Genomic DNA, 7,944 nt, shown 5'->3' on the forward strand with positions numbered 1-7,944 from the left:
GGTGGGCACCCCTAATGACAATCTGGGTGTCTTTACAACATTTTAATTTTCCCTAGGAAGGGGGGGGTCTTGCTAAGCTTTCTCCAATTCATCTTAAAATTAAACACTCTGGAGACCATTCTTTAACAACTCTTTTGGGTCATTCCAAAACACCTCTGTTATGGAGATTAATACTCTTTGATTCAGAGCCAAAAGCATGGTTTTCAGATGTTACAATTACCTGTTCAACTTCTCAGGGGCAATTATTTGAAAGGAGTAAATGCTCTGACTACAATTGCCTCTGTGGGAGCCCAGTAATTGCCATTCATCAGGGCAGCAACCTGCTGAGGGCATCAATTCATAAACTCTGAGCCATCAATAAACTGCAACCTGGGCCCCGGGTGCCAACATTCTTTACACAATGAAATATTATTACTGGCAATTAGGTAAACAATGAGCCAACCCGGAAATGGAAGGGAGGTTGCCAATGACTACCTTAGTGCGTCATACACAGATGTCTTGATTCTTTTCCTGCAAGAGAAACACCTTGGGATGACTCTTTTTACACCACTGGGAGCCGAACTATCACAGTCACCTCAATGGATGAAAGGAGGAAGAGGGCGCCTGGGTGGCTCAGTTGGTTAAGCGACTGCCTTCGGCTCAGGTCATGATCCTGGAGTCCCGGGATCGAGTCCCGCATCGGGCTCCCTGCTCGGCAGGGAGTCTGCTTCTCCCTCTGACCCTCCCCCCTCTCATGTGCTCTCTCTCTCTCCTCTCATCCTCTCTCTCAAATAAATAAAATCTTTAAAAAAAAAAAAAAAAAAGAAAGGAGGAAGAAAGAGGGAAATGTTAAGAGATGGGTTTTTGTTTTAATTGGAAAATGTGTTGTGGGGTGGTAGGTAACAGCCTTCTTATCATAGATATGCACAGACATCACATGCTGCCTTTGCAGGTGGCTGGCGGTAAGGTCGAGTGGGGGGAGGAAGGGCCCCGTGTAACTGAACTCAGCGAAGCTACCTCCACAGCCAAGGTCCCGGGGCAAACCATTCACCAGTGTCTGGGGCTTCTATGTTAATGAGAGCTGATGATTTGTGACGTGCTTAAGAGTGTAAAAAGATTTTGCCATACACGATGAAATTCGATCACCCTACTATGTCAGGGAGGTAAACAGGGTGGGAATTATGGCTTGTGTGCTATCGCTGTTGCCTTTAATAAGGGGAAAGGATTGAGAGTCAGAGACGCTAAGTAATTGCTCAGGACACTGAGGTCACTCCCAACCCAGTGCCTTTCCCATTCTGTCCAGTTGCCTATCTTGTTCGGATTTCCCCTCGGAAGGTGCTCAGACCAGGCTGGAAGTACATCACCAGTGTATCCAAAACCCACCACGAGGCACGCGGGCCCCCACCCTTTTCCCTCTGAGCAGTTCTTTCCCGGGGCTCTGACCTGAGGAACAGGGACATGGGCAGCCAGAGACAGGTGGGAGCTTGTGGGGAAGCCTGCTTCGCCATCGCCATTGCCATCGTGAGCCAGAAGACCAGGAGCGAAAGCGAAGGCGCCAGCAGCAGCTTCAGCCAGAGACCGGGCCCTGCGAGTTCTTTGAACTGACAAACAGAGTGGTCACGTCGAAATGCACTCAGAAAGTGGATATATGATGAATGTTTGGGATGTTTTATGAAGTGAAAAAGAAAGTAACTCCACGGCCAGATAATTTCAGTCATTTTTTCTGTCTAAGTGGGAATTGATGAGTCCCTCATCTCCACTCCTGTTAATTTTACCCAAATAAATAACACCCTGAGAGCTGTTTGATGGGAGGAGAACACTGCTGAAACAGGAAAAATCTGTGAGAGCACAAGTGCTGGGAGGCCAGGAATTTTTAAGAGGCACCATTAGAGAAATGCTGTGGTTTGGGGTATGTTCCTAAGGTAATGCGGTGCGCCCTGGGTCAGGAAATTCTTCTGACTGATAAATCATATTTTATTTTTTATGGGGTCTTAAGTTTATTAAATTTGTTTTATATATCAAACAAGTGTAGGATCGATAAAATGTACTTCTGAAAACTAAGCAGGAAATGGTGGTGCAGTGGTTAGAGCCCAGGAGGGAGCCCGCGGAGTCCTTACTGTGGCCGCGGCCACCGTGAGCTCTGGCCCTTCGTGGGATCTGGGCGGGAGAGCCAATGACTTTTCTTCTCCTAACCTCATCTTAAAAACAAAATAGAACAAAAACAGACCCTTTCACCTTTCGAAGCACTTGCCTGATTCAAGCTTGCTTACTTCCCTTATTTCTCCTTTTCTCCTCTCCTGTGGTTTATAAGCCAACTCAAAGTTGCAGGGGGACTGTAGCAGGTCTAGGATAGATATTCTTTATAGGCCTTTCAAGACCTCTTCACAGCAACATTTAAAATGTCAAAGAGAGGGGCCCCTGGGTGGTATAGCTGGTTAAGTGCCTGACTCTTGGTTTCAGCTCAGGTCCTGTTCTCAGGGTTGTGAGTTCGAGCCCCAGGTGGGGCTCTGTGCTCAGCATGGAGCCTGCTTGGGACCCTCTCTGCCCCTCCCCCTTGCTCACACACTCTTTCTCTCTCTCTCTCAAAAAAATAAATCTTTTAAAACAATAAATAAAATGTCAAAGACAGGACAAACCCTAATGAAAAGTTTACAATAGTTATATTTGACCTTTGCTCATGGTAGGAGCAAGGATTGAGCAAAGAGGATCCTGAGAGAAGTGCATATAAAATATGAATTTCCTCTGAAGTTTCGATAGAAAGCCTTCTAAAGTTTCCCTAAGTCCTAGGTGTGGGATTAATTTTTAGACTCAGGAGAGGAAATAAATATTAGAAAATAACTATTAAATCAAATACTCCCCAGGCTAATGATACATGAGAAGAAATGTGCTGAAGATTTCCAGGTATGGAAAAATAAGATTTTGCATTGTGTTCTTAAACAAATGTTAGAATCACTTATTTTAATTATTAGTTGTGCATTCCATTACATGAAGAGAAATGCTGTCAAAACGTGTTCCCGACTCAATAAGAAAATGTTCAACCCTGACCTACTGATTTGTCGTTCGGAGCCGTGTGGTCATCGTTTATGCGTCACAAGGCTGGTGAGCAAAATTAACCTCAAATAACAAAGTGTTTACGACGTTAAGGGAACAAACACAATTGACTGCAACAAATTGAACAACATTCTAATTAATGTCTCAATGACTCAAATCACTATTTAGAAGATTACTTTAAAATGAACATTGAATATCACAGGAAAACTCTACTCATTCACTCAAAATAGACCGAAACTTTTTTTATAACTATACACAGATTAACTATAAATATATTTAAATTTTATGGCAACAGGTATGTAAATATTTCCTAATATTCTCTCTCCTCACCCCTGACTCCCCAAGAAAAGACTAATGCCTGATCCACTGCTTTGTATTTTCTAAAATCTTGTGTCAGGAACTTCTTCACTAAAGTTTTTAGTTGGGTAGCTTTGCAACTTATGGTTCATGAATTTAACTATAATTTTGTTCATTACTGAATCAAGGACTTTGTGGTCTGTATTCATTTATTTCCACATAGTATGTTCTTTTTATTTCTCAAGAGGTTGTCACAGGTAGCCAGACTTTTTCACCCATTCTGCATGAATACAGACGGCGATTGCTACTGGCAGCCATTCTGTGACCTAGAGAGAATCCGCCTGAGAGGCTGACTAATATAGTGGCTATCTGAGCAAAGAGATAAAAACAAATAGATCTCTGATAACATTGTGAGCTAACTGGCAGCTCAAAAGATTGCCCTACCTCTAAACTTCCTCTAACATGAATAAAATTATTTTATTATTGTTTAAACTAGTTTAAGTCTGGGTTTCAGTGACTTAGAGACAAGAGTATACTAAGACAATCCTCAAAGAAAAAGAGATTAAAGAAGTAGCACAGAGAAACTATTCAAATTACAATTTTTCCTAGAGTCATCCATGATCACTGACTAAATTTGACCCAAGTTATTGAGACATACAAGTTAAGATCAAAGCAATAACCACAGATCAAAGAGATAAACAATAAGAGAGGACTCCAAATATGGGTTGCAAGCAAGAGTTGGACACTGCACTTATGGTGGTCCCTTGCTTACCTGATGCTGCTGGTGGTGGTCTTGTTGCTATTGTTAAAGCTTTGAGTTTCCTCTAGGAGCTTTATTGTATGAGTCAAGTAATTTGCTGTCTACTGAACTCAGAATGTGGTTTCTCTGCATCACCAAGAATTGAAACAAGCTATCATTTAATTTTGTTTATTTCTACATGCCTACCTAAGAACAAAAGGGAATCATTTCTCAGCCCTTGTGTAACACTAACAACCACTCAGATGACTGCTTTAGCTCAGCATTGCAAGTTTTTCCTTGCATCATCATTTGACTCATCCAGTTAATGCATAACACCCTTGTGCTTTGACAGTTTCTTAACAAAGTGTAATCTTTCCGTGTCCTTCACAGGTTGACCAATTGCTGTTGCTGTTCAAATGTACAAGTTCATTTTTTTTTCTTTTTGTCTCCTATTCTCTAATAAAGTATTTCAATAAGTTTATTTTTAAAAAATAAGAGCAGTAGAAGAGTCTGAAATCAGGTTGCCTGCGTTTGAAATCCAATTCTTACCTACAAGTTCTTAAGTAAGTAACAACGTCTCTGGGTATTAATTTCCTCATTTGGAAAATGAGGAATAAGTAAAATCTATCTTATAGGATTGCTGGGAGGATGCCATGAGTAAATACATGTAAAGCACTTAGAATGATACTTCACATACTTTATATAATTAGCTATCCACTCATTCATTTATTTAACAAATAATTCATTGAGCTCCTAATATGGGTGCAGCACTATGTCAAGAACTTATAAGAATGCAAAGATAAAAAGGCGCAGTCTTATTCTGCTTTCAAGTAGTTAACTGTCTAGTGTGGGAGAAACAACACAAACAAAAATAACATCAGAGAGTATTCAAAAAGCATCAGTTAAGTATGTTATATATGAAGAGAGAAGACGGAGATGGGCTGATGCTGCTTTTGCTTTTCCCTTATAGTCATGTAATTTATGGAGTGTAGTGATTTTGTGTTTTTTCTGTTGCTATAAAGATTCTTTTGTCAAAGCTTGCTTGCTTACCTGTTGCCTGTTTTCTTATTAATCCATATGGCAAAGTAGCACAGCATAAGCAAAGATACTAAAGAAAGTACCAAGACAGAAAACACTGTGGTCTTCTCTCTGATTACTGAGTAGAACTAACCATAACTTCCTGTGTGACTCATCGTGCCCTGTGAATACCTTATTAACTGAAAGATCAAACATCATATCCTCTTGAGTTTTGAATCCCCAGTATCTAATAAAATGTCCCCGATTTCAGAGATCTGGCCAATCCAAATATCACTTTTTCCTGATCACAATGATTGGTTCAGAAACAGGAAAATCACCCAAATCAGACTCAGAAATTTTCTGCGAGGGCAATTGTTGAAAGACTCATTCTGTCTACTCATTTTGCCAAGCTGTTGGACTATGATGTGGAATTGTCAACAACCATCTTGCTGCCACCTGGAGAAAGTCTGGGAAGGAAGCAGAACAGCAGAGGCAAGAGAGCCAGAGACATAAAGAGAGAAGGAGAATGCTGACAGCATTGGAACTCTGGATTTAGCTGGGCTCGGCCCCCCACCTGGCCTTCACAGTTAGTGAGTAAATATATTCTCTCCTTGCTTAAAACCATCTTGGATAAGGATGTTTGCTTACATACAAGACTGAGAGTACATGTTATTATTATTCACAGGATTTTTTTGAAGTTAAATCTTTCTAAAACACAGTTTTATTATATGAATAGTTATGGAATTGAAGCAATCAACAAAGTTCCCATTCCCCCATCCCTACCACAACCCTCAACATTGTTATTTGCATAGAGCTCTACAGTTTACAAAGAACTTCCTCTGTCACACTGGATCCTAATTACAATCCACTCATCAAGTAGGGGAACATTGTTATTAATTCTTGATGTGCAAGGAAACTAAGGTTTCCATCAGTTAAGCAGCTTGCCTAGGTTAATTCATTTTGTAGATGAGTATCTGTTTTCAAAAATTTAATTTTCCATCATAAAAAAAAAAAGTATATTGAGTTATACTTGTAGCCAAAAACCGAACAACAAACTCAGTTTACCCTCCCATTTTGAACAATGTTGAAGAACCAGGGAGAAAATATATTTTTTTTTCAGACATTGAAAAACCACAGGCCTATAATCTCTGAGAAAAGGGAAACAAACTGAACCCTGCAGTCATACCAGCCGAATGCCTAGAGGCAGTTTCCAGGCTGCAAATCAGGGAGGAAAAATCTGAAAAGTACCTTGTAGTCTCTCTGAGTTGAGGAAACAGAGAAAAGAGTTCCAGAAGCCAAGGCATCTAGAACTTAGGGGTGGAATGCCAGAAAGGAGGGAACTTCAGGGACCTCCACAGAGAGAGAGCTCCAAGGATCTGCAGAAGCAACCTTCAGTTTTTGGCTGAGTACTAATCAGTGCAAGTTGGGAGAAAATGATCTAAGTTCAGAGAAAGAGCCAGTCTGAGATGCTTACACCAGTCTGAGAGTAGTTTGCATTTCCACCAGCCAGAATGGAAAGGCATTATATTATAATAATAGGGATGAATCCCCAGAAAGGCCATGTGTTGGTAGTGGGGCTGACTTAGCCCTAGATCAAAGGCTCCTCTGCTTCCATCCTAGCAAAATCTAAAAGCAAGTCTCAGAATGATCCAACTGACTCCAAGTAACTTAACTGTACACCAAAACAAAATGCAACACTATTTATAGGAATACAGTATAATCCAGCCAGCAATAATAGAAAATTCACAATGTCTGGCATCCATTAAAAAAATTACTAGACATGCAAATAAGCCTGAAAATATCGACTCTAACCAGGAGAAAAATCAATCAATAGAAATAGTCCTAGAAATGACAGAGATAAGGGAATTACGAGAAAAACATTGAAGTAGTTATAAATATGCTCCATATGTTCATGGAGGTAGAAAAACACATAAGTATGATGAAAAGAAAAATTAAAGATATGAAAAAGACCACTTCTGAAGATGAAAAATGAACATTAAATGAAAAGTGATTTGGGTTAAATTGGCAGCATATTAGTCACTACAGAAAAATAGGCAATAGACTGTTGAAAAAAATTATTGAACTAGTAGAAAATATTAAGACATATCAGTTGAAACTATCCAAAATGCAATACAGAAAAAAAAATATTGAAAAATATGAAGAAAGCCTCAGTGACCTATGAGACAATACCAGTCTAATAAATATGTAATTGGATCCTGAGACAGGTGAAAGAGAGCAATAGTCTTTTTGACTCACCCCACACCCCCACCCCCACCCACTGCTCATGCTCTGTCTCTCTCAAACAAATAAATAAAATCTTAAAAAAAAAACAAAACCTAACAATATGCTGTCTACAGAAATTCAGTTTATGTTAATCAGAATTCAACAGGGAAACAGACCAATGGGACATATACAGACATATACAAATACAGATTATATATATACATATGTATATAAAATAGATCTCTTTACACATATATACATATATGTACATATACAATATATATACATATTGAAGTAGCTCACATGATTATGAAGGCAAGGAAGTCTCAGTCTGCCATCTGCAAGCTGGAAACCCAGGAGAGATGGTAGTCGAGTTTTCAATCCAAGTCTGAAGGCCTGACAATCAGAACTGTTGGTAAAACATCCAGTTCAAGTGCAGGAGAAAACCAGTGTTCCAGCTCAAAAACAGGCAGAGAAGAGTGAATTCTTCTTTATTTCTCCTTTTTACTCTATTTACATTTACAATTGATTGGATGAGGCCCAACCCTATCTACTCAGTGTACCAATTCAAATGTTAGTCTCATCCAGAAACACCCTTACAGATATACTCAGACTAATGTTCAACCAAATATCTGGGC

General features: G+C 39.7%; 2 long non-coding RNA genes across 2 annotated transcripts in view; one reads left to right on the forward strand and one right to left on the reverse strand.

Annotated features, from left to right (window-relative positions):
• Positions 1–4,456, reverse strand: part of LOC145717181 (uncharacterized) — a 29,667-nt gene extending 25,211 nt beyond the window's left edge. The window contains exon 1 of the long non-coding RNA XR_014140253.1: positions 4,100–4,456. This is a non-coding gene — a long non-coding RNA (uncharacterized LOC145717181). The remainder of the gene's footprint in view (positions 1–4,099) is intronic.
• The window catches only part of LOC145717180 (uncharacterized), a 49,115-nt gene extending 43,176 nt beyond the window's left edge, over positions 1–5,939 (forward strand). The window contains exon 3 of the long non-coding RNA XR_014140252.1: positions 5,494–5,939. This is a non-coding gene — a long non-coding RNA (uncharacterized LOC145717180). The remainder of the gene's footprint in view (positions 1–5,493) is intronic.
• Positions 5,940–7,944: the final 2,005 nt, after the last annotated feature.

This window comes from Leptonychotes weddellii, chromosome 1, assembly GCF_054177405.1.
Source record: "Leptonychotes weddellii isolate Sample4059 chromosome 1, ASM5417740v2, whole genome shotgun sequence".
Taxonomy (NCBI): domain Eukaryota; kingdom Metazoa; phylum Chordata; class Mammalia; order Carnivora; family Phocidae; genus Leptonychotes; species Leptonychotes weddellii.